Source organism: Pleurodeles waltl, chromosome 6 (genome assembly GCF_031143425.1).
Source record: "Pleurodeles waltl isolate 20211129_DDA chromosome 6, aPleWal1.hap1.20221129, whole genome shotgun sequence".
In the NCBI taxonomy this organism is placed as follows: Eukaryota; Metazoa; Chordata; class Amphibia; order Caudata; family Salamandridae; genus Pleurodeles; species Pleurodeles waltl.
The window spans coordinates 1,842,328-1,868,887 of NC_090445.1; positions in this window are offsets into that span (position 1 = coordinate 1,842,328).

Consider the following 26,560-nt stretch of genomic DNA (forward strand, 5'->3'; position numbering starts at 1 on the left):
TGCACACATGTACGCCTTGTGCCACCTGCTGCAACTGAACACCTCTATCGCAACAGGAAGCACACACATTCCATCAACGTGCAGGCCATAGTCGATCACCAGGGATTGATCACCAACATCGTGGCTAAATATCCTGGGAGTGTACATGACTCATTCATCTTCCGTCACTGCACCACCAACCAACACTTCCAGGATGGACGGTATGGCAATGGACTACTTGTTGGTAAGTACAAAAACCTACTTATATACACATTGCACAGCAACCGTCTAGGACACACAACACATACACCACAACAGCAACATCTAGACAGGAACACACTGAGGTCGTGACATCACTAGCCATGTTTCTGAAGTCACCATTGAACCTGTCACACATCGGAAATTACTGTACAGCCTAATGTGAAGACATTAATGAGTGTGGTTGCCTAAATGTCACCTTGCAAATTGTAAGTGTCACAATGACCTTTACATTGATACATTGCCTAAGTTTCAAGGTATGGGATGTCCAGGGTACTTTGATATGAACGTGTTAACAACACTTTCAAATTTAAATGTGCATGGAACTATCATCTCACCCTCAGTGAAGACACACGGACACCTGTATCACAAGTCACAATGCTAGGGAGGGCACACTGTACTGAAAATCCCTAAACATACTGCTGACAAACGGTTAGCAGACAAACACTTGCTCAGCCAAGGAAACAACACAATGCAGATGGTATAGCCTACAAGTATAGGATGTCACATTAGTACACAAAAGAGTCACAGACAACACAAGACAACTACTGCCATTAAAGGTCTTTTCAATAGTGCCAGCTACATCTACATGATCCCATTCTGTGTTTTTCTTTCAGCTGATCAGGGGTATGGCATCCAGCCATGGCTAATGACACCATTTGGGAACCCCAGTACTGCTGCAGAGCGGGCATACAACGACGCCCATAAGAGGACACGCAGCATTGTCGAGCGGACCTTTGGGATCCTCAAGTCAAGGTTCCGCTGCCTTGACATCACTGGCGGTAGCCTACTATATTCCCCCGAGATGGTCTGTAGGATCATACTCACATGTGCAATATTGCACAACATTTGTGTAAGAAGGAACATTCCCCTCCTCAAACCAGACCCATACATGCCTGAAGACGAAGAAGAGGAGGATGCTGGCCTGCAACAGGAGGGGGAACAACCAAACACGGCTGCTGGAGTGCGTAGGCGCCAACACATTGTAAATAATTTTTTTGCATAATTATCACCATCACCACTTAATGCACTATTGTAAATAAACACTGATAACAAACACCACATCATGGTTTGGCCTATTCATTTCTGCCCACCTTTAGCTTGAAATATCTGAAGAAGAATGTCGTCTCATTGAGCAATAATGATATAACAATCATGACACAAAAAAATACACCACAAATGTTATGGCCACCATACAATGGTCAAATACACACACAATGTAAATGACAGACATCCTGTACAGTTCACCTTTGAAGGGCAATAGCTGAGGACCACACATATGACTCACATACATGTAGTAAACATGGATCAGCGCAGCAGATGGCATACAACTAAAACACCATCACTCAACTAGGGGAAAACAGGCCTCATACATCAGGCAGTTCACATGCTAATGCTTCAGGAACAGGAATGTAGTACTAGACTCTTGCCAACAGTAATTCCAACTACTTACTATCATTGCAATGACTATCTGTCACTAGAGTTACACATAAGCAGAACATACACATCACAAGTGCTACACCTATGACAAGCATCCAGCACATCACATCACATCACATCTACATGTCAGCCCTTTTCTAAAAACATTACACACACTTGCAGCTGCTCACACCCCACCTGTCTGAAGAGGTCCCTGGAATGCCGATTTGTGTACACTGAGATTCCTTCATCTACACACACACACTCACAAGAGTCATCCAGTGTGCCACACCCTTTCCTATGCCTACCATTGTCATAGTACCATCTCACTGCATGGAACTCAGCTCATATAATACTGGCTTGGAGTTTATAAGGCCTGGTATCACCTGTAGATTGATTCTTCTGTGAAAGGTACTGTAGGCTAATTATCAGTAAATCCCATCTGACAGGACTAGTGAGCCACTGATGGAGGCCACACCAGTGATCCCCTCCATGCACACCACCCAAATGTACATGCCCCGTCCCTGCTGATGCCTCCTACTGCATACATGTTGGAATTTGAGCTATTATATCATTAAGCATTGCTACTAAGGTTGCCGTAGAACACTTTATCAGGGTTCATGTGTCACCTTCAAAACAACACAGGACATACACAGTGTGACATCTCAACTGTCTACTGCTCCTTCTGACCAGTCCTAGTCAGAACACTGATCATGTAATTACTGAAAGAACTTGCTCCTGATTGACCCAGCATCCTGTCAGCCTGACTGGCACCTGTCCGTGGGTCACTCTACAGATACCTGGGGTCCACCTATGGACCACACGTGCTGTCCAAAACCACTTGTACCTCAGACACTAATTTGTTATTAGCCTCATCAATGTATACTCAAATACATATTATTGCATCATCTGACTGTTATTTGCATCCGATTTGTGACAGTGCCCTTGAATAGCCAAATCTTTGCCCTTCCGTTGTCTGGCCCTCATTAATGCCTAAACTACAAAGTGTGACAGTGGACCTGGACCATAGTGTATGATGGTGTAAGTGGCCTCCATCGAAACCAGCAACCTCAGTTAATGTCCATGAAAAGTCAACACATATGAGGACCCTGACTGTTCAAACGCTGAGTAACATTGTTCAAATAATAAAGATGAGTCGTGTGTGTTGAATACCAGCCATTTACTTCTGCACAGAGGCTATGATGTTTCCTGATACATTACCATCCACAGAGGCCAACTGGAGTACAAATGTTGCCATGACACATGCCGGATCCAGACACCTGAGACATTCTCTCACTCAGCACACCAAGGTTGCCAAGTTGAAAGTCTCATTACACGTTTTCAGTGACAGGGTGGGACCATCCATGTGTAGGTGACCATGTCCTCAATGGCTTCTCTCACATTTTGCTACAAACAATACCCAATAGAAACAAGATTAGCTGCCACTAACTCATGAGGAGACCTGGACGTTACAGTGACAACATACACCCTGACAGTTGATACTGGATCAATATTGGACCACACACATGTACATGTACCATCCAATCAACAAAATATTTGCAAGCAGCCGATCACAGTAGTCTCCCAGTTGTAACCTAGCAGGAAGAATGAAACATGCCACTAAACCAGGTAATGCATAAAGGGCCACATACATCAACAACCTATTTGCTATCATGACATGAGGAAAGTTGAGATTTTGCAAAAAATATCAATGCAAAATGGTATGTCAGATTTCTCCAAAGAATCAACAGGGCAAACGTAAAATGGGCAAATGGGATTACAGAATGGCAAACAGTGAATCATACCCTATTTGCTTCCATGGGCCTGCTGCTGAAGGTTTAGCATTACTGAATTTGGGAAACCCTTGGATAAATTTGCAAGTCTGGAAGAGCAAACCCTAGGGTGCTGGGGGCCTAAGTCCACCTCTACTGCCCCCCAAATATACATTATTTATGCACATGTGAAGCACCCACATGCATAAGGTGCATGTGTGCCCTACATGTCAAAAGTAAAACACATTTTAGATACATTAACTCGTAATTAGGACATGGTTACCCCCTAAAAAAGTGTAGGCGACAATTGCACTACCTATTTGGCCTTTATATAATTTTGATTACCTTGATAAATGTGGACACATTTTTGCTAAGGAATACATCCTGGTATCCCATTCATATTTTTAAAATAGCCATCAGCAATTACCCACATATGTGTACAATTATGAGTAATATCCATTCTGGCCAATCATTACCATTGCACTGTGAATACCTTCTATACATCCTATAAGGGACATTTGCCATAGCTAACCCCAAATGTGTAACACTTAGCACCGTTTGGTCATGTCAAAATTCATTTCTCAATTTGACAAATGAAAGACATATTTGTCATAATGCGTCATATTTCCACGCATACAGCTTGTGCGTCATCATTTTTGACGCACAGGAGTGCAGATAATGCAGAGTCAAAAAAAATATTTCAAAAATAGATATCATAATATCCTGCATAACATGGCCTCCATTTTTTTCCATAATGCGTCATATTTCCACGCATACAGCTTGTGCGTCATAATTTTTGACGCACAGGAGTGCAGATAATGCAGAGTCAAAAATATTTTTCATATTTAGATATCATATTTTCCAGCGGCTTAATTTTCAACTCTAGAACTGTAAAATATGCCTCAAACAAATATAATAGACCAATGAAGAATTTTTTTTTGACTCTGCATTATTTGCACTCCTATGCGTCAAAAAATATGACGCACAAGCTGTATGCGTGAAAAAATTACGCATAGCGGAAAAGAAACGCCTGACATTTTATGCAGGATGTGATGTAATAGGATATCCTGTTTATAGAATCTGTACAGTGGGTGTACTTTCACTTTGCAGTCTCAGATTATTCTAGACTGTGTGGCTGTGTGGAAAGTGTTGTCCTGTGTATTAGTGCTTTTGTGTCCAGTGTACCATCTCAATTGTGCTTTTGTCATCATTGTCTTGTTGTTGAATACTGTCTGAGTCTGTGTTGTATTATTTTGTCAAGTCCAGTGTATTATTTATTGTCTGTGGGAGTCTGTTGTGGGTACTGTAATATAGGGGTTAGTTGGGCTCTTCTTCTTAAGTTTTCTTTGTATTTCACCACTCTACCTTTCCCCATTTCCCCCTTTTCCTTTTTCTACAACTTTTTCACCTTTGTCAGTGCTGACATGTCTGGTAGGCCATGGCTTTCCAGGATGGGTGAGGAGGAATTGGGGGGATTTATATGGCTTGTTTGCCATTTCCTCCCACTCATGCTGGAGGCTGGGGGTAGGGTGATACAGGGGTATCACACGGAGGCCCGTAAAGTCCGGTGGGGGAAGGTGCGCCATCACTTGGTCCGTCTACATGGTAGCCAAAGGAATGACCATCAACTGAAGCACCGCTGGGCTGATCTGATATCCAGGGAGCAAGATCTGCTGGACCACATGGGAATCAGGATTGGTGGCCATGTTGGTGAGTACAGATCAATTACATGTGCACAATTTAAAGCTGTGTGGTGACATGTGATGATTGTTACCCAATCTGCCAGATAAGTAGCTGACTGTGTGTAATGCTAGGGAAACCTACTGGGTAATTGATGCACAGTGTGAAGGAAGACAAATGCTAGCAGTCAGGTAGCTCAGGCTTTCTACACATACCGGTTGCCTGTAGCAGAATGTAATGTAGTGCTGCCTTTGTGTCAGACAAGCGACACATTAATGACGCAATTAGGACTCTACAGGTCACAATAGCCAGTGAAAAATGGATGTTGAAACATCATACCTACAAATGTAGACGCCATAGCTAGACTGACATTTGTAAACCCTACATGATGCTATAAATGAGTGCTGCCTTCACGTCTATTTAAGTTAGCAATGTTGTCCACACATATGTCACATGTGTGTCTGGTTGGTGTGTATGGAAAATGTTCATGGAAGTGCCATGCCTTGTCGTGATAAATGTGTTCCTTCACATCTAATTGTTACATGCCTGATCTGAGCATGAGCCATATTTGTTAAGGACTCAGGAGCCCTCAGCTAACATATTAGACTGGTATTTATTGTCACTTGTGCCCAAATCATAATAGGGATTGCAGTCCAAAGGTATGGACTAGGGTACAAACATCTATGTTTGGTGCCAATCACTATAGTTAGGACACATCAATGTATGAAACTGTAACAACATGAGGTATTGCCAAAGTACCTGGCCCTCTGTACCATGTACCTATCAGTCACATATGTGTCATGACCACATAGGCTGTTTGAGTTTGAGAGGTCATGCAGTCCTCAAGTAACCAGCTTTTGGATGTCTCTCTTGGATGCACATGATGAGATGAATGCACCCCTATATTGTTGGTGCATACTAATGGAGGTGCATCTTTGCCACCACATGACTGTCCAGGCCACTGCATGTGTGTAGTAGGGTGTGTAACTGTAGCAGGAGACTCATCCAATGTAAATGTTGCTCATGAATAATTCCATGCAGTATGAGCATGTGTGAAAGGGTTTCATTACTCATGTCATATTCTCACATTGTCTTTGTAATTGCAATTGTTTGTCAGTGCACAGATTCTGAGTATATTCTTCCTTCCATGCTTTACAGGTGGACCTGCACCGTACACAGTGGGAGAGGTGGCTCATTTTGAGGACCCCGACACCTACAGTGAGTGTTGCATGTGTGCTATTTTTAATGTTTGCTGGTGATGCATGATGGACTACTGTGTGTTCAACAGAATTCAAGGTTTGATGCGCTGCCCATTCATTAGTATTGTTCCATTAGTGGGATTTCAGTTATCACTTCATTTTGAGTTGACCTATGCTTATCCATTTCTCAGAATTTGGGTCTGTAGGCCACTCCAGTAGGGCCCGCTATGGGGAATGTGGTGAGTCATGTGGAATACACTGGTTAATGTAAGAGTTGCTCTGGGACTTGTCTCGGACTGAGTCTGCATTTCAGACTGACATTCTCCCAGATAGCTTCTGCAAATGGCTTGTCTGAAATCTGCTGCTTCCCTAGTTAACGATGGACTGAGTACACTGTAGGCTGGATCTTCCGGGGGCATGTACTTCCACAAGTTGTACTAGAAGTGTGTGGGACTAGAGTGCAATGGCCTAGGTGTACATGCTACTAATGATCATGGGTGTTCTTGCTCCTCTGTGTCTGTAGAAAAATATGCCTCACTGGTAGTTTGTGATGTTGGCCTAAGTCAGTACATTTTGACATGTGTGGACCTTGGATAGGACAAGGTTTAGCTGACTCCGATTTGTTGCTAGCCCTTCACTGGTGGTGTGTGTGTGGAGGCAAAAACATGTTGAGCTTTCTAAACACTCCTGGGTGTGCATTGATTATGGGATTGTTGGATGTTCTTCGCACCCCCCCTCAAAGTCAGCCATGTGTTTGGGAATAGGGTACCTAGGACTGTAGCAACCAGTATGTTACACATATTTGTGACCATTTGAAACTTTGTTTTGAACCTAGTGTACACACTCGGTTATGGCACATGAGTTCTATACTAGCAAATCCAATTACAAATCGCAGATATTGAGGGTTGTGATTGTTATCACATACACTGACATATGTAGTCAAGGCAATAGGTGGAGGAGGTGCAGCCATAATGTCAGCTGCATTAGTAATTTTTATGATGAGAAGTTTAGGCTGATGTCACTCATCATGTAGAGACATGTATATGCTATGTGTGAGATGCCCTTTGTATGCAGGCTTCCCATGTACTTCCTCTGAGAATTTCAATGATCTATATGGTGATATGAGCTGTTACAACTACAGTAAAAGTAATTTCCAACTGACCCATTGTGCTATTCCACCCAATGCATTTCCTATGGTAAATAGTTGCCCTTTCTCTTCACAGATGCAAACATGAGTGCCGCACAGAGGCATGAATTTGAGAGGCGGGCCATGAGATACCGGCACATCCTGCAGGTGCAGTCGGGGTTCCGACGGATGGCCCGAAAATACCAGGCGGATCGGGCCTCCGGAGCATGGTGGGCCTCACCACAGGGTGGCCCAACGTTGCCCACTACAGCCACCACCACCACAACCACCAGTTCTCCCCAAGTGGCCCCAGCAACGGCGGGGACAGTTGTCCCTGCCTCTGCAGCACGACCAGGACCCAGCATTATAAGAGCTGCAGGACAGTCCAGTGGGCTACAATCAACTCCCACACAGAGCACCTCTGCCGGCACACAGACAGCAGCAGCACCTCCAATTGACCCTGCGGCATTCCAGGCTTTAGACCACAAAATGGACAAGTTCATTCGGAAGGTGGACAAGCTGAGCCAGGATGTGGCGTACATAAAGAAGCGGGTCAGGTCCATCAGGCGGACCCTACGGAGGGCCAACCTCTAGGACTTATATGGTCTATTTTAATTTATCCCTCCCCTCTCTCCTCTTTCCTTTTTATCATGATAGGTGGGTTTTGGGGATTAGTGTTAGGTTAGTATAGGTTGTTAGCTTAGTTAGTGTTAGGGAGGAGGGTGGGGGGTCCTTATTCTTTCTATTTTTCATTTTTGAGTGTGTGGGTGGGTGGTTGGGGGGGTCAATGTTGGGATTCCTGTCTGTTTAGAAAAAAAATAAAAAAAATGAAAAATAATTTATTAAAAAATACAAAAATATATATGATTGTTTAGGATAGTATAGTATGTGTGTAGGTTAGTATGTGTTGTCCTGCATGTGTCCTGTCTCATAATGGTGGGTGGGGGGTTGATGTTTAGATCGATTTGTTATATGTGTAGAGTAAGTTTAGCTTAGGTTAGTTAGGGACAGTTGTGGGTTAGGAGTAGTCAGATTAGATTAGTGTAGGTATGACTTTTCCCTTAGTTGCCTCTGGTGTGAATGCTTAAGAATAAATATATAGTTAACCCTTTGCATTATGTGTTAACTGCTACTTGATCATGGCCTTGACATCAGTGTAGGTGATTGTTGTTCTATGACATTTGTGTCCTATGCTACAAACCGAAGAAAAAAGAGGTTTAAAATGGCAGCTACCCCTGTGCTAACTTGGTAAGTATCCACCATTTGATAGAACCACCATTTGGAGTTTACATGGATCACAAAGGATTTGTGTTGATGAGTATGTTTTCTACATCACAAAGTGTGCTTCCAGACTTGGTATTGTGGGGAATTTATTAGGTCGGACTGCAGTGTGATGTTCTGGGACATCTTTTTAGATGAGGTGTTGTTAACACTCTTGTCTTCTTGTCTTCATTACTGACATAGATCATGTGTGCAACAATTCAGCATGACTTCCCTTCTTGGAAGTATACTCAGAAAGGGTGATTGATGCTGTGTTTTGTAGTGTTTGCTTAGATTAGACGGCATAATTTAATGTTTTAGTATTGCATGGTGCCCACATTTATCAGCCACCATTAGTTGACTTTGATTGCTATTGATGGAGCATTATTCTGTCCAACAAAGCATGATTGTGTGTGGTTTCTCCCTTCATCAGTTATTCACCTCAGGATGGTCAGGTTATGATGCAATCCTGGCCACTGCACAGATGTATCTGACTACATGAAGTCAGGACAGTTGTATTGACAAGCTACATGGTTGTCACACAGGCACTTTTGTGTTATTTACTGCATAGTTGATGTGTCAAATTACACAGAGACATATTAGGGCCCATATTTATACTTTTTGACGCAAAACTGCGCTAACGCAGTTTTGCGCCAAAAAAATTAGCGCCGGCTAACGCCATTCTGAAGTACCATGCGGGCCACGGATTTATTGAATGGCGTTAGCCGGCGTTAGCCGACCGGCGCTGCCAGATGTGCGTGAAAAAAAACGACGTACACTAGGCAGCGCCGGCGTAGGGAAAAATGGCGTTTGGGCGTCCCAAAATGGGGCAAGTCAGGCTGAGGCAAAAAAATCGTCTTAACCCGATTTGCGCAATTTTTTTGGGCGCCCAGACGCCATTAACATGACTCCTGTCTTAGCAAAGACAGGAGTCATGCCCCCTTGCCCAATGGCCATGCCCAGGTGACTTCTGTCCCCTGGGCATGGTCATTGGGCATAGTGGCATGTAGGGGGGCAAAAAACAGGCCCCCCTATGCCACAAAAAAAAAAAAAAAAAAATACTTACCACAACTTACCTTTTCTTCCCTGGGATGGGTCCCTCCATCCTTGGGTGTCCTCCGGGGGTGGGCAAGGGTGGCAGGGGGTGTCCCTGGGGGCAGGGGAGGGCACCTCTGGGCTCATTCTGAGCCCACAGGTCCCTTAACGCCTGCCCTGACCCAGGTGTTAAAAAGAGGCGCAAATGCGGGGTTTTTTGCCCCGCCCACTCCCGGGCGTGATTTTTGCCCGGGAGTATAAATACCACGCACATGCCTGGGAGTCATTTTTTAAGACGGGAACGCCTGCCTTGCATCTCATTAACGCAAGGAAGGTGTTCACGCAAAAAAATTACGCTAACTCCATGAACTTTGGCGCTAGACGCGTCTAACGCCAAAGTATAAATATGGAGTTAGTTTTGCGTCGATTTTGCGTCGAAAAAAACGACGCAAATTCGGCGCAAACGGAGTATAAATATGCCCCTAGGTGTGCAAGTGCTATTTATTGATAGGTGCTGTAGTGCAAAATGTACATTGTCCATGTTTGCTGAGTCTGTTCTAGTGCATTCTTACAAGGTGATCCTACAGAAGGGGTGTGGATGATGCTCCTGACATGCTGGGGTGATGTTACAGACAGTGCAGAGGGACAGGATTTGCCGATTAGTAGGAGAGAGACATTCACTGGCAATGCTGACAAGTCATACAGTGGTTAGCAGAACAGTCATTGAGTATAGTTGTAGTGAGACTGGCAATTGACAAAACGTAGGACCTTGATCGAAGTAGGCCATGGTGCAGGGACTAGTGCTTCCGGGTAATCTTCCGTGTGAATGTGATCTGTTCCATGTCTTCTTCTTCTGATGTGTGTGTTGCCTGCTTTGTCCTTGTTGTTGTTGGTTGTGAAGGGGCAACACACACCTCAGTGTTAGAAGACGTGGAGTCAGACATCCCGGTGGCTGCTCCCTGTGAAGGTCTTAAGGGCAGTACTGCAGCAAGGAGAGTCTGCTGGTTTTTGAGAATAGCAGCCACATCACAATGGTAGGCAGCCAGGTCGGCCCTGAGGGAGTCATGATTGCATTTGTGCATGCAGTGGAAAGTTTGGGGTGCGAGGTGTTGTGGCAACTCCCTTACTGCAGTGGTGAATTCCTTCACAGTTTCTTGTAGTCTTGCAGTATGGATGTTAGGGCTTGCATACCTGCTGCCTGATCTGCAGATGACATCATGCACAAACGCACCCCCTCAAGGCTGGCTGCCATATTTTGCATCCCCACCCGCACCTCCTCGGCCAGCTCCCGCTGTACACCAACTACAGTTCTTTCAAAGCTGGTGCCAGTGTCGTCAGAGTCCTCAGCTGTGTAGGAGCTGGCAGGTCTTGCAATTGGGGTGGTGGGTGGTTCTTCTGTGATGGCTGCTTGTTCTGTGCTCCTCCTTGTGACTGAAGGTGGGGTCTGGAGGGTTTCAAGGACCTTTTGGATGGTCTCCTGGGAAATGTTTATGGGCTCGTCATCCATGTCATCAGGGAAATCAGGGACAGGCATTTCGGCAGGAGATCCATGTTCCTCTGCAATGAAACAGGGTACAATTAGTGTGTCTGTGTTGTGACAATTTTGCCGTAACATGCCAGCCTTTTGATGACTTTACTTTGTGATCTTGTTTGGTATTGGTATCTGCTGTCCTTCATATGGGCATTGTTATAGGCCTATGGCCCACCTGTGTGTCACATGTATGATATAGAGTTATCAGACTTGTCTGCCTAATCGCCTCTAGGTGTTGCTTTGTACCAAATAGGGAACAGCCATCTTTTTGTCCTACTCGACCCTCCGTGTATATCTATTCTCATGGTGAGACCTTTCACTGGCTGTGGGTGTTGTGATTGCCCTGGCAGCACACTTGCCTCTCAGGACCTGCCCCAAAATCTGATTGTTCACATTAACCTAATTGTAATTGTTATGTGGCATTACCTATGCATGGCAATGTTATGATGTGATATGGATGTAGAGATTGTTGATGTTTCCAGCTGATGTTGGGTCTTGTGTGTTTAATTGGATTGGCCTGTTTATCGTATCAATGTCCTATTTGGTTCTCAGACTGTGCAGGTGTGTTTCAGTGACCAGTTGCATGTGTCCCCTCCTCAATGTTGTTGTCTGAGCAGTATGACATTAGTGATGTTGCCTTGTTAGCCAGGCACGTGAGGGACCCTGACGTATGCAGCATGTGTGTGTCCTTAGTGCTGTGTCACTCCTATTGCTGTTTACTTTGGCTGATGTATGTGACAACTATGGGCATTGACATATGAGTGTACTGGGGCCTTTGTCTTGTTTCAGGAGATTGTTGCAGATGTCATCCTCACCCCCTAATTTAGGTATGTATGTTCCATGGGGAGGTCACTACCATTGGCTACTGGAGCTGCACAGAGATCAGAGGTGGTAGTGTCAACTGTTGTCGCAGTTACATTGCAGTTGTTGTTTTGGCTACTGGGTTGCTGATAGGGCCCTAGATAATGTAGGAGATATTTTGGCTGACGAGTGCCAGAATGTAAGTTTGACATAGTGGCCTTCCCTCCTGTCGAGGCTTTCCCTTAGCTCCATTGTTGTCATGACAGGATGCCCCCATGGGACTGTTGTTGGTGCTGTGTTATGTTGTGCCCCAGCTTCTGTATGTGCAGGGCATTCCCCCGTGCCATACCCCTTTACCCATGCCACTCCATGTATATGCTGACTTACATGCAATGTGTAGTAGGTATTTCCCCCCCGCTTATAGTCAACATTATTGTATTTTAAATCCCCATGCAACTTACCCTGCATGTGCGTTGTCTCGTGGTAGTCTGCACTGTCCTGTCCTTGAATCCCTGTGACGATCTCCTCAGGGATGACGGCTGCGACCATCTCCTCCATGTGGTCCAGGGCCTCCTGGTGTGCTGGACTCCCCCCTCCAGTCTGCAGTGCTGCCTTCCTGTTCCTGCCCATTTTTTCCTTTGTCCTACGTTTGCAGTCATGCCAGCGTTTCTTACACTCGGTGACTGTCCTGCGTACTTCAGCCACACTGTTGATCTTGTCAACAATTTGTTGCCATATGGCCTCTCTCCTACTGATTGGCAACTTAGAGGTGATGAACAGTTGGTGCTGGTGTTCCGTCACCTCTTTAACCAGGATTTCCTGCTCCTCTGCACTGAAGCGACACTTTCTTTTTTTTCTATATATGTCCTGGTTCTTGTATGGATCATCCTGGCTGGTTCCTGGTCTGCTGTCATCTTCCTGGGGTCTGTAGTGCCATCTGGGATCCATTTTGGCTCTCCTCTGCTGAAAGAGCAGTGTTCGCGGGTATTTTTGATGCTATTGCGTCAAAAAAAACGGCGCATATCCGGGTTGCGGTGTCGTAAATCAACCCACAGTCATTTACGTCGCGTTAACGTCATTTTCCTTTATGACTTGACGCCGCGATGTGCGTCTAAAAAAATGACTCCCACCTGTTGATTGCGCCGCCATGCGTCAAAGTATAAATTTGACGCCCGCGCGGCGTATCGAAATGGCGTTAGCCAGCGGTAACATTTTTGACGCAAAACTGCGGCGGCGCAATTTTGCATCAAAAAGTATAAATATGGCCCTTAGATTCTCATAGTAGTCTTGACAACTCTAGGGGTAGCTTCTACAGAAGACACATTGAAAGAGAAAAAGTTTAGGAAAGTGAGTAAAACTTTAGTAGAATAACAGAGCTAACTTTTTAGAGAAAAGAAAAAAACTTCAGAGCTTTGTAAAAACTTTTTCAAAGTTTAAAGAACTTTTAAGAAAGTTAGAAAATTTCTTCTAGCTATAGTTTATATACAGGGAGTGCAGAATTATTAGGCAAATGAGTATTTTGACCACATCATCCTCTTTATGCATGTTGTCTTACTCCAAGTTGTATAGGCTCGAAAGCCTACTACCAATTAAGCATATTAGGTGATGTGCATCTCTGTAATGAGAAGGGGTGTGGTCTAATGACATCAACACCCTATATCAGGTGTGCATAATTATTAGGCAACTTCCTTTCCTTTGGCAAAATGGGTCAAAAGAAGGACTTGACAGGCTCAGAAAAGTCAAAAATAGTGAGATATCTTGCAGAGGGATGCAGCACTCTTAAAATTGCAAAGCTTCTGAAGCGTGATCATCGAACAATCAAGCGTTTCATTCAAAATAGTCAACAGGGTCGCAAGAAGCGTGTGGAAAAACCAAGGCGCAAAATAACTGCCCATGAACTGAGAAAAGTCAAGCGTGCAGCTGCCACGATGCCACTTGCCACCAGTTTGGCCATATTTCAGAGCTGCAACATCACTGGAGTGCCCAAAAGCACAAGGTGTGCAATACTCAGAGACATGGCCAAGGTAAGAAAGGCTGAAAGACGACCACCACTGAACAAGACACACAAGCTGAAACGTCAAGACTGGGCCAAGAAATATCTCAAGACTGATTTTTCTAAGGTTTTATGGACTGATGAAATGAGAGTGAGTCTTGATGGGCCAGATGGATGGGCCCGTGGCTGGATTGGTAAAGGGCAGAGAGCTCCAGTCCGACTCAGACGCCAGCAAGGTGGAGGTGGAGTACTGGTTTGGGCTGGTATCATCAAAGATGAGCTTGTGGGGCCTTTTCGGGTTGAGGATGGAGTCAAGCTCAACTCCCAGTCCTACTGCCAGTTCCTGGAAGACACCTTCTTCAAGCAGTGGTACAGGAAGAAGTCTGCATCCTTCAAGAAAAACATGATTTTCATGCAGGACAATGCTCCATCACACGCGTCCAAGTACTCCACAGCGTGGCTGGCAAGAAAGGGTATAAAAGAAGGAAATCTAATGACATGGCCTCCTTGTTCACCTGATCTGAACCCCATTGAGAACCTGTGGTCCATCATCAAATGTGAGATTTACAAGGAGGGAAAACAGTACACCTCTCTGAACAGTGTCTGGGAGGCTGTGGTTGCTGCTGCACGCAATGTTGATGGTGAACAGATCAAAACACTGACAGAATCCATGGATGGCAGGCTTTTGAGTGTCCTTGCAAAGAAAGGTGGCTATATTGGTCACTGATTTTTTTTGTTTTGTTTTTGAATGTCAGAAATGTATATTTGTGAATGTTGAGATGTTATATTGGTTTCACTGGTAATAATAAATAATTGAAATGGGTATATATTTCTTTTTGTTAAGTTGCCTAATAATTATGCACAGTAATAGTCACCTGCACACACAGATATCCCCCTAACATAGCTAAAACTAAAAACAAACTAAAAACTACTTCCAAAAATATTCAGTTTTGACATTAATGAGTTTTTTGGGTTCATTGAGAACATGGTTGTTGTTCAATAATAAAATTAATCCTCAAAAATACAACTTGCCTAATAATTCTGCACTCCCTGTATGCTTTAAGTATTGGAGCAAGCTTTTCTTGTGAAAAGCACCAGTAACAAAGTGGTAAACCAATTGCAAGTACCTATCCCACCGCTGCACCACCAATGTAGGAGGCTGGCCTAGTTTGTAGTGGGTACCTTGGGTACGTACACCTTATACCAGGTCCAGTTATCCCTTATTATTGAAATGTAGTAGTGTTCTAGCAGCGTAGGCTGATAGAGGTAGCTATAGCAGAGCAGCTTAGGCTGAACTAGGAGACATGCAAAGCTATATCCCTCCTGGGTCCAGCCAGCACTATTTTCACGCAAAATGCAACTTTGTCGTAACCAAGGCTTGTTGGGACCTTCCAACACGAAATCACATCTGCATCCATCTTCATGTCGTGGGACATCCATTGCATCATGCAGGAACCCGCTGACATCTTCCTTGGGTGCATTTCTGCAGTCTTCGTCCAACCAGGGACTCTTCTTTTGCACCCTCTTCTGGGTTGGCAGGGGCTCCAGTCCTTCCTGGAACTTCTTTCAACTTCTGGACTTGGTCCCCTTCTTTTGCAGGTCTTCAGGCCCTGGAATCCAGCAGTTTTTGTTTGCAGACTTGGTTGGTTATTGCAATTATCACAATCACGAGGTGTAGTGTATCCTAAAGAAACTTGAAGTACTTTTCTGGGCTCTGGGGTGGGGTAATTTACTTACCTTTACTGTATTCTTACTCTCCCAGGGATTCTGCACACACTACACTTGTCTAGGGGAGAATTTGTGATTCACATTCCACTTTTTTAGTATATGGTTTGTGTTGCCCCTAGGCCCATTTTCTCCCATTGCATTCTATAGGATTTCCTACTGTTTGCATTGTTCTATGACTATTTACTTGTGTAATTTTGGTGTCTAGTGTATATATTGTGTATAATACTTACCTCCAGAAGGAGTATTGTCTCTAAGATATTTTTGGTACTGTGTCACCCAAATAAACAACCTTTATTTTTGGTAACACTTAGTATTGTCTTTACTTGTGTATAAGTACTGTGTAACTATAAGTGGTATTGCATGAGCTTTGCATGTCTCCTAATTCAGCCTAAGCTGCTCTGCTATAGCTACCTCTATCAGCCTAAGCTGCTAGACACTGACTACATTTCACTAATAATGGATAGCTGGACCTGGGATAAGTAACGAAGGTACCCACTACAAACCAGGCAGCCTCCTACACATGGGCCCCTGCTCTCCTCCTTGCACATGTAGCCACCACCAGCCCAGCAGTGATGCATCTGTCACAAGTGTAAACTCTAGACACGTAAGTGAGAATGCCAACCACCACTGCAGACTCTCAGCTTCCTCCTTCAGGATCTGAGTGGAGCAGGGCAGGCAACCATGATGCTGAGCCCACTGGGATCTCAGGTGCCACTACAGACCCCACACATGCCAAACAACATTCTGTAAGAGGAGAATGCACAAGATAAAGATGTCTCTGAGCAATCTCACCGACACCTAGGATGGATGTCCTAGACTTGCTGCAGCAGAGGAAATGCATTGAACAGCATCAGGTCCAGGAATGTCCCAATTAATGCAATCCTTTCTGCGAGTCTTTGGCTCACAGACTGTGATTTCCAACGATGTCAGGAGCTCGTCCGTCATCGGGATGTGGTCCACCACTGACAGCAACAAGCCTGTCTTCAATAGTCAATTGTTGGGGTACAGGAATTCCCCACTTTTGTGACCACCTGGGGGGCCGAGATAAGGCAAAAGGGAGCACAGCAAATTCAAAGTGGTCTGGACCCCCTTGAAATGCAGGTAATGCCTGTAGTACTGCAGGATGACACACAGGAGTACGAGGACACTCTCCAGGTCCCCAGATCCAGAGAAGGAAGGACCTTAGCAAGCGTGAGCAATCTCAATCTGTCCTTCTCGGACATCCAGAACAGGCCTCAGGCCTCTGTTCTCCTTCAGAACAAGGAGATAGGGTGGAGAGCACCTTCACCTTCGTCTGAGTGTGGGGCTCATTCAGAGCCCCTGTAAGGAAATGCCTCCTTGGCATGGTTACCCGATGACTTTTTGCCTTTGCTGATGCCAAGTTATGATTTGAAAGTGTGCTGATGCATGCTAATCAGGCCCCAGCACCAGTGTTCTTTCCCTAACCTGTACTTTTGTTTCCACAATTGGCACACCCTGGCATCCAGGTAAGTCCCTTGTAACTGGTACCTCTGGTACCAAGGGCCCTGATGCCAGGGAAGGTCTCTAAGAGCTGCAGCATCTCTTATGCCACCCTGGGGACCCCTAACTCAGCACAGACACACTGCTTGCCAGCTTGTGTGTGCTAGTGGGGATAAAACGACTAAGTCGACATGGCACTCCCCTCAGGGTGCCATGCCAACCTCACACTGCCTACAGGTATAGATAAGTCACCCCTCTAGCAGGCCTTACCGCCCTAAGGCAGGGTGCACTATACCATAGGTGAGGGCATAAGCGCATGAGCACTATGCCCCTACAGTGTCTAAGCAAAATCTTAGACCTTGTAAGTGCAGGGTAGCCATAACAGTATATGGTCTGGGAGTCTGTCATGCACGAACTCCACAGCACCATAATGGCTACACTGAAAACTGTGAAGTTTCGTATCAAACTTCTCAGCACAATAAATGCACACTGATGCCAGTGTACATTTTATTGTAACATACACCCCAGAGGGCACCTTAGAGGTGCCCCCTGAAACCTGTGCCCGTGTAGGCTGACTGGTTTTAGCAGCCTGCCACACACCAGACATGTTGCTGGCCACATGGGGAGAGTGCCTTTGTCACTCTGTGGCTAGTAACAAAGCCTGTACTGGGTGGAGGAGCTTCTCACCTCCCCCTGCAGGAACTGTAACACCTGGCGGTGAGCCTCAAAGGCTCACCCCCTTTGTTACAGCACCCCAGGGCACTCCAGCTAGTGGAGTTGCCCGCCCCCCTCCGGCCACGGCCCCACATTTGGCGGCAAGGCCGGAGGAGATAATGAGAAAAACAAGGAGGAGTCACTGGCCAGTCAGGACAGCCCCTAAGGTGTCCTAAGCTGAGGTGACTCTGACTTTTAGAAATCCTCCATCTTGCAGATGGAGGATTCCCCCAATAGGATTAGGGATGTGCCCCCCTCCCCTCAGGGAGGAGGCACAAAGAGGGTGTAGCCACCCTCAGGGCTAGTAGCCATTGGCTACTAAACCCCCAGACCTAAACACACCCCTAAATTCAGTATTTAGGGGCTCCCCAGAACCTAGGAAATTAGATTCCTGCAACCTAAGAAGAGGACTGCTGAACTGAAAACCTTCAGAGAAGACGGAGACACCAACTGCTTTGGCCCCAGCTCTACTGGCCTGTCTCCCCACTTCTAAAGACACTGCTCCAGCGACGCGTTCCGCAGGGACCAGCGACCTCTGAAGCCTCAGAGGACTGCCCTGCATCTACAAGGACCAAGAACTCCCGAGGACAGCGGCTCTGTTCACCAAAGACTGCAACTTTGCAACAAAGAAGCAACTTTGAACCAACACACATTTCCCGCCGGAAGCGTGAGACTTTGCACTCTGCACCCGACGCCCCCAGCTCGACTTGTGGAGAACAAACACCACAGGGAGGACTCCCCGGCGACTACGAGACCGTGAGTAGCCAGAGTTGACCCCCCTGAGCCCCTACAGCGACGCCTGCAGAGGGAATCCCGAGGCTCCCCCTGACCGCGACTGCCTGCTTCAAAGACCCAACACCTGGTGAAGACTCTGTATCCGCAGCCCCCAGGACCTGAAGGATACAACCTCCAGTGCAGGAGTGACCCCCAGGTGGCCCTCTCCCTTGCCCAGGTGGCGGCTACCCCGAGGAGCCCCCCCCCTTGCCTGCCTGCATTGCTGAAGAGACCCCTTGGTCACCCATTGAATCCTATTGCGAACCCGACGCCTGTTTGCACACTGCACCCGGCTGCCCCCGTGCCGCTGAGGGTGTACTTTCTGTGTGGACTTGTGTCCCCCCCGGTGCCCTACAAAACCCCCCTGGTCTGCCCTCCGAAGACGCGGGTACTTACCTGCTGGCAGACTGGAACCGGGGCACCCCCTTCTGCATTGAAGCCTATGCGTTTTGGGCACCACTTTGACCTCTGCACCTGACCGGCCCTGAGCTGCTGGCGTGGTAACTTTGGGGTTGCCCTGAACCCCCAATGGTGGGCTACCTTGGACCCAAGTTTGAACCCCGTAGGTGGTTTACTTACCTGCAAAAACTAACAAACACTTACCTCCGCCAGGAACTGTTGAAAATTGCAGTGTGTCTAGTTTTAAAATAGCTATATGTCATTTATGTGAAAACTGTATATGCTATTTTTCTAATTCAAAGTTCCTAAAGTTCCTAAGTGAAGTACCTTTCTTTTAAAGCATTACTTGTAAATCTTGAGCCTGTGGTTCTTAAAATAAACTAAGACAATATATTTTTCTATACTGTACAAAAACCTATTGGCCTGGAGTAAGTCTCTGAGTGTGTGTTCCTCATTTATTGCCTGTGTGTGTACAACAAATGCTTAACACTACTCCTCTGATAAGCCGAAGAGATGTTGGCTTCTACCATCAGACATGAAGCACTTGGGGCACAATAAAGTGGCTTGGCTGTCACTGCAGCAGAGTGGGATGAATTGGAAGCCTGCTGTCCCAGCTGGCCTATATACCTCTCGCTGATGCCAGGTCCACAGCCTCCGAAGCACTGGCCTGCTGACTGTTGTACAACCAGTTGGGAGGGCCGGCGTTGACCATCAGCCAGCCGCTGGAGCAGACTCTGAATTTCATAAACTGGTCTCAAAACCCCCCCAGGATCAAAGGCTTGTGCTTTGGCTCGACTGTCTTTGAATTGTTCCAAGACTGTCAGCCTATTTCCCCAAAGAGCCTGGACTCGTCAAAGGGAGTATCTAGTAAAGATTGTTAGCCGCGGAGCTGCCCGCCAGAAATCCTAGTTAACCTCCCCCAGGTGTGCCTTCTGAGCATAGCACTGGTGCGGATAGCTGTGCCAAGGCAATCAGCAGGGTCCAAGGATGGCTCGAGTATGTATTTTGCTGCACCCTAGCTGTCTGGGACAGCAAGGCCAGAGGTCCTTTTGGACAGCCAGCAAGATCTTGCTTTCCATGTCCTATAATTCATTTTTGTAGCTGTCTAATAAGCAAACCACATTGATGGATGCAAGAGCCAACCTAGCTGACAAAAACATTATTTCTCCTAAAACATCTATTCCTTTAGATTCCCTATCCGGGAGATTGGTCAGGAAATAATTTGGTTGAACTTACTTACTGAGGTCTGACAGTCAGGGTCTCTGGTGTTGGTTTAGTTGGAAAGGCTGGATGCCTAGGAGCAGGACTATGTCAGCAAACTATAGGTTGCCTAGCGTGTGGACATGAAGACCATGTAGCCATGAAAGTATCAGTAAGTGCTTAATTCAGTGCACTGAAGGCTGCAATGAACTGAGCCTTGGTTGCAGAATCTCAGTCAGAAGTTCATGTTCGCCCCAGTGGTGGCAGCTGCAGCTCTCGTGTCTCAGTTGCCACCTGAAACGTCACTGATGCGTGTGGTTCTGGCCTTCTGCAAGTCCAGATACGGCATCATCAATGTGATGAGTGGAAGAGATGAACACCATCCCGCATCTTCATCAGTGTCCTCTGTGGCAATATGTGCCTCTCCCACAAGGTCGAAGTAAGACAAAAAAGAGAATGGAGTGTCTGCTGGGAGTGGTGTTGAGGCAGAGGTCTCAGACTGGATTCAGGCTGAGTGACTATTTTGTAGCACAACATCGATCTCAATCAGTCGGTCCGACATCAGCTTGGGGTGTAAGATCGAGATCGCAAAATTGGAGTTGGAACAGTGGGAGCTGGCAGATAAGTCTATAATGAAGTCGGTAGGTGCCCGACTGTAGGTCCAGGGGCAGATGGTATTGGAAGCAGACCTCTTAGCGATGTTCCAACTAGACACTCTTGCACTTTGTGGGGCCCGAAGGTTTCCCATTGGGACCCGGAATCACACCAAAAACATGGAGCACGGCCTCCTTGAAGGCCACAATCTTCTGCGGAGTCAACAGTGGCTGGAAACTCAGGGGTCCCCCAGGACCAACAGCGTTAACAGTTCAAGTTCTGGGGTCCTCAAGCAGATGTGATTTTTTCCTGAGACCCTCGTGCCTTCTTCTTGGGTTTCAAGAGGTGGCATGGAGTCAAGTCCCATTTTGTCTTTTTGTGCTTGCACGTGAATCTCTAATTACCAGAAGCCTTAATGCAGGAAGTAGACCTTTTGCAGAGGCGCCTTGTCACTGGCCCAGGGACAGTGCCCACCACTTGCAGTGCACTAGCGGGAGCGGGACCTGCACTAGCCGGAGCGGGACCTGCACTAGCAGGAGCGAGACCTGCACTAGCGGGAGCGGGACCTGCACTTTGACAGCAACCTCTTGTGGAAGATATGGGGGCCCCCTAGCCTGCCACCCATATCCTTTCCATTGCCGCAAATGCCTCTTCTCCACACAATTAAAACCTAATAAGAGGATATGGTTCAGGCATTGAGTGATGGCTAAGGAGTACAGAATGACAGGGTTGAGCCTGCTCACTACATCCGAGAAGAGCAACAACATCAGCGTCTCACCTGGGAGAACAATTTCTGCACCAGGTGTCTGCACCTGACCAGGTGGGAGGCGGCCCTGGGCAGAGGTTCAGATCCAGGGGGGAGTAAAAAGCTCTGGGAGGAAACACCAAGGTCCTACGGAACAAGATGATGATTGTAGGAAAATACCTCCTTGGCATGGTTACCCCCTAACTTGTTGCCTTTTGTTGATGCTAGTTTTGATTGAATGTGTGCTGGGACCCTGCTAACCAGGCCCCAGCACCAGTGTTTTTTCCCTAAAACTGTACCTTTTTAGACATATAGGTGACTTATAAGATCTCTGCATAAGCCAGTCTACACCGGTTCAGGGATTCCCCCAGCCCTGCTCTGGCGCGAAACTGGACAAAGGAAAGGGGAGTGACCACTCCCCTGACCTGTACCTCCCAGGGGAGGTGCCCAGAGCTCCTCCAGTGTGCTCCAGACCTCTGCCATCTTGGAAACAGAGGTGCTGCTGGCACACTGGACTACTCTGAGTGGCCAGTGCCAGCAGGTGACGTCAGAGACTCCTTCTGATAGGCTCTTACCTGTGTTGCTAGCCTATCCTCCTTCCTAGGTAGCCAAACCTCCTTTTCTGGCTATTTAGGGTCTCTGCTTTGGGGAATTCTTTAGATAACGAATGCAGGAGCTCATCAGAGTTCCTCTGCATCCCTCTCTTCACCTTCTGCCAAAGGATCGACAGCTGACTGCTCAGGACGCCTGCAAAACCGCAACAAAGTAGCAAAGACGACTACTGCAACCTTGTATCGCTGATCCTGCCACTTTCTCGTCTTTTTCCTGGTGGTGCGTGCTCTGAGGGTAGCCTGCTTCCTTCTTGCACCAGGAGCTCTGAAGAAATCTCCCATGGGACGACGGAATCATCCCCCTGCAACCGCAGGCAACAAAAGACTGCATCACTGGTCCTCTGGGTCCCCTCTCAGCACGACGAGCGTGGTCCCTGGAACTCAGCAACTCTGTCCAAGTGACTCCCACAGTCCAGTGACTCTTCAGTCCAAGTTTGGTGGAGGTAGGTCCTTGCCTCCCCACGCTAGACTGCATTGCTGGGTACCGCGTGATTTGCAGCTGCTCCGGCTCCTGTGCAGTCTTCCAGGATTTCCCTCGTGCACAGCTAAGCCTGGGTCCCCGACACTCTAACCTGCAGTGCACAACCTCCTAAGTTGTCCTCCGGCGTCGTGGGACTTCCTTTTGTGTCTTCCAGTGAGCTCTGGTTCACTCCTCTTCTAATTGCCTGTTCCGGTACTTCTTCGGGTGCTGCCTGCTTCTGTGAGGGCTCCCTGCCTTGCTGGGCGCCCCCTCTGTCTCCTCATCCAAGTGGCGACATCCTGGTCCCTCCTGGGCCACAGCAGCATCCAAAAACCCTAACCACAACCCTTGCAGCTAGCAAGGCTTGTTTGCGGTCTTTCTGCGTGGGAACACACCTGCAAGCTTCTTCACAACGTGGGACATCCATCCTCCAAAGGGAAAGTTCCTAGCCCTCTTCGTTCTTGCAGAATCCACAGCTTCTACCATCCGGTGGCAGCTTCTTTGCACCCTCAGCTGGCATTTCCTGGGCATCTGCCCACTCTCAACTTTGTCGCGACTCTTGGACTTGGTCCCCTTGTTCCACAGGTACTCTCGTCCGGAAATCCACTTTGGTTGCATTGCTGGTGTTGGTCTTCCTTGCAGAATTCCCCTATCGTGATTTCTGTGCTCTCTGGGGAATATAGGTGCACTTTACACCTACTTTTCAGGGTCTTGGGGTGGGCTATTTTTCTAACCCTCACTGTTTTCTTACAGTCCCAGCAACCCTCTACAAGCTCACATAGGTTTGGGGTCCATTCGTGGTTTGCATTCCACTTTTGGAGTATATGATTTGTGTTGCCCCTATACCTATGTGCTCCTATTGCAATCTACTGTAATTCTACATTGCTTGCATTACTTCCTTTTGCTATTACTGAATATGTTTGGTATTGTGTACATATATCTTGTGTATATTTGGCATCCTCATACTGAGGGTACTCACTGAGATAGTTTTGGCATATTGTCATAAAAATAAAGTACCTTTATTTTTAGTATATCTGTGTATTGTGTTTTCTTATGATATTGTGCATATGACACCAGTGGTATAGTAGGAGCTTTGCATGTCTCCTAGTTCAGCCTAAGCTGCTCTGCTATAGCTACCTTCTATCAGCCTAAGCTGCTAACACCTCTTCTACACTAATAAGGGATAACTGGACCTGGTACAGAGTGTAAGTACCCCTTTGTACCCACTACAAGCCAGGCCAGCCTCCTACACTGATGACCTGAACAAGTAGAGGGACTGCTGAGCTGAAAGCCCCGCAGAGAAGACGGAGACAAAAACTGACTTGGCCCCATCCCTACTGGCCTGTCTCCCGACTCAAAGAACCTGCAACAGCGACGCACCCAGGTTGACTAGCGACCTCTGTCGACTCAGAGGACTGCCCTGCACCTCAAAGGACCAAGAAACTCCATTGGACAGTGGCTCTGTCCAAACAACAAAGAAGAAAACAGCTTGAAAGAGACTCTCTCCTCATTCCAGAAGCGAGTCCCCAACACTCTGCACCCGACGCCCCCGGCTCGTGTCCAGAGAAACCAACACTGCATCAAGGACCCCCAGGCGACTCCAATGACGTGGCCACCCTGAGACGACCTCCCTGCACCCCCACGGCAACGCCTGCAGAGAGAATTGAGAGGATCCAACTGACCGCGACTGCCCGGTAACAAAGAATCCGACGCCTGGACGAAGCACTGCAGTTGCAGTCCCCAGGCTCAAGAGGCACCAACTACCAATGCAGGAGTGACCAGCAGATGGCCCTCATCTTTGCCCAGTCGGTGGCTGGCCAGAGAAGCCCCCCTGTGCCTGCCTGCACCGCCATAGTGACCCCCGGGTCCCTCCATTGATTTCAACGTAAAACCCGACACCTACTTTGCACACTGCACCCGGCCGCCCCTATGCCAATGAGGGTGTATTTTGTGTGCCTGTTTGGGGACCCCCCCCCCCCCCAGTGCTCTACAAAACCCCCCTGGTCTGCTCCCCGAGGACGCAGGTACTTACCTGCTAGCGGAATGGAACCGGAGCACCCCTAGTCTCCATAGGCGCCTATGTTATTTGGGCCCCTTTTTGACCTCTGCACCTGACTGACCCTGTGTTGCTGGTGCTGGGTGTTTCTGGTTAACCTGAACCCCCAACAGTGGGCTGCCTATGCCCCAGAGACTGAACTTGCAAGTGCTTTACTTACCTGCTAAACTAACTTGTACTTACCTCCCCCAGGAACTGTTGAATTTTGCAGTCCACTTTTAAAATAGTGTAGGAAGTTGGCTCTGTATATACTATTTCAAAGTAAGAAGTAGTGTGCACAGAGTCCAAGGGTTCCCCTTGGAGGTAAGATAGTGGCAAAAAGAGATAATACTAATGCTCTATTTTGTGGTAGTGTGGTCGAGCAGTAGGCTTATCAGAGGGTAGTGTTAAGCATTTGTTGTACACACACAGGCAATAAATCAGGACCTGAAGGATCTGACCTCCAGTGGAGGAGCGACCCCCAGGTGGCCTTCTCCCTTGCCCAGGTGGTGGCTACCCCGAGGAGACCCCCCTTGCCTGCCTGCATCGCTGAAGAGACCCCTTGGTCTCCCATTGATTTCTATTACAAACCCGATGCTTGTTTGCACACTGCACCCGGCCGCCCCCGTGCCACTGAGGGTGTACTTTCTGTGTGGACTTGTGTCCCACCCGGTGCCCTACAAAACCCCCCTGGTCTGCCCTCCGAAGACGCGGGTACTTACCTGCTGGCAGACTGGAACCGGGGCAACCCCTTCTCCATTGAAGCCTATGCGTTTTGGGCACCACTTTGACCTCTGCACCTGACCGGCCCTAAGCTGCTGGTGTGGTAACTTTGGGGTTGCTCTGAACCCCCAACGGTGGGCTACCTTGGACCCAAACTTGAACCCCGTAGGTGGTTTACTTACCTGCAAAAACTAACAAACTCTTACTCCCCCCAGGAACTGTTGAAAATTGCAGTGTGTCTAGTTTTAAAATAGCTATATGTCATTTATGTGAAAACTGTATATGCTATTTTGCAAATTCAAAGTTCCTAAAGTACCTACCTGCAATACCTTTCATTTGAAGTATTACTTGTAAATCTTGAACCTGTGGTTCTTAAAATAAACTAAGAAAATATATTTTTCTATACAAAAACCTATTGGCCTGAAATTGTCTCTGAGTGTGTGTTCCTCATTTATTGCCTGTGTATGTACAACAAATGCTTAACACTACTCCTTTGATAAGCCTACTGCTCGACCACACTACCACAAAATAGAGCATTAGAATTATCTCTTTTTGCCACTATCTTACCTCTAAGGGGAACCCTTGGACTCTGTGCATGCTATTCCTTACTTTGAAATAGTGCATACAGAGCCAACTTCCTACATTGGTGGATCAGTGGTGGGGTACAAGACTTTGCATTTGCTGGACTACTCAGCCAATACCTGATCACACGACTAAATTCCCAAAATTGTCATTATAAACTGATTTTTGAAAAATTTGAGCTATTTTTCTAAATTTTTTAAAGTCCTGCTAGGGCCTTGTGTTAGTCCCTGTTAGCATTTCTTTTAGAGTTTAAAAGGTTTGTGAAAAGTGTGAATCAAGTTCTAGAAATAGTTTTAGATTCTTAAAAAGTATTCCAACTCTTAGAAACATAGGCCCGTATTTATACTTTTTGACGCTAAACTGAGCTAACGCCATTCTGAAGCGCCATGCGGGCGCCGTATTTATTGAATGGCGTTAGCCGGCGCAAGCAGACCGGCGCTGCCTGGTGTGCGTGGAAAAAAACCACGTACACCAGGCAGCG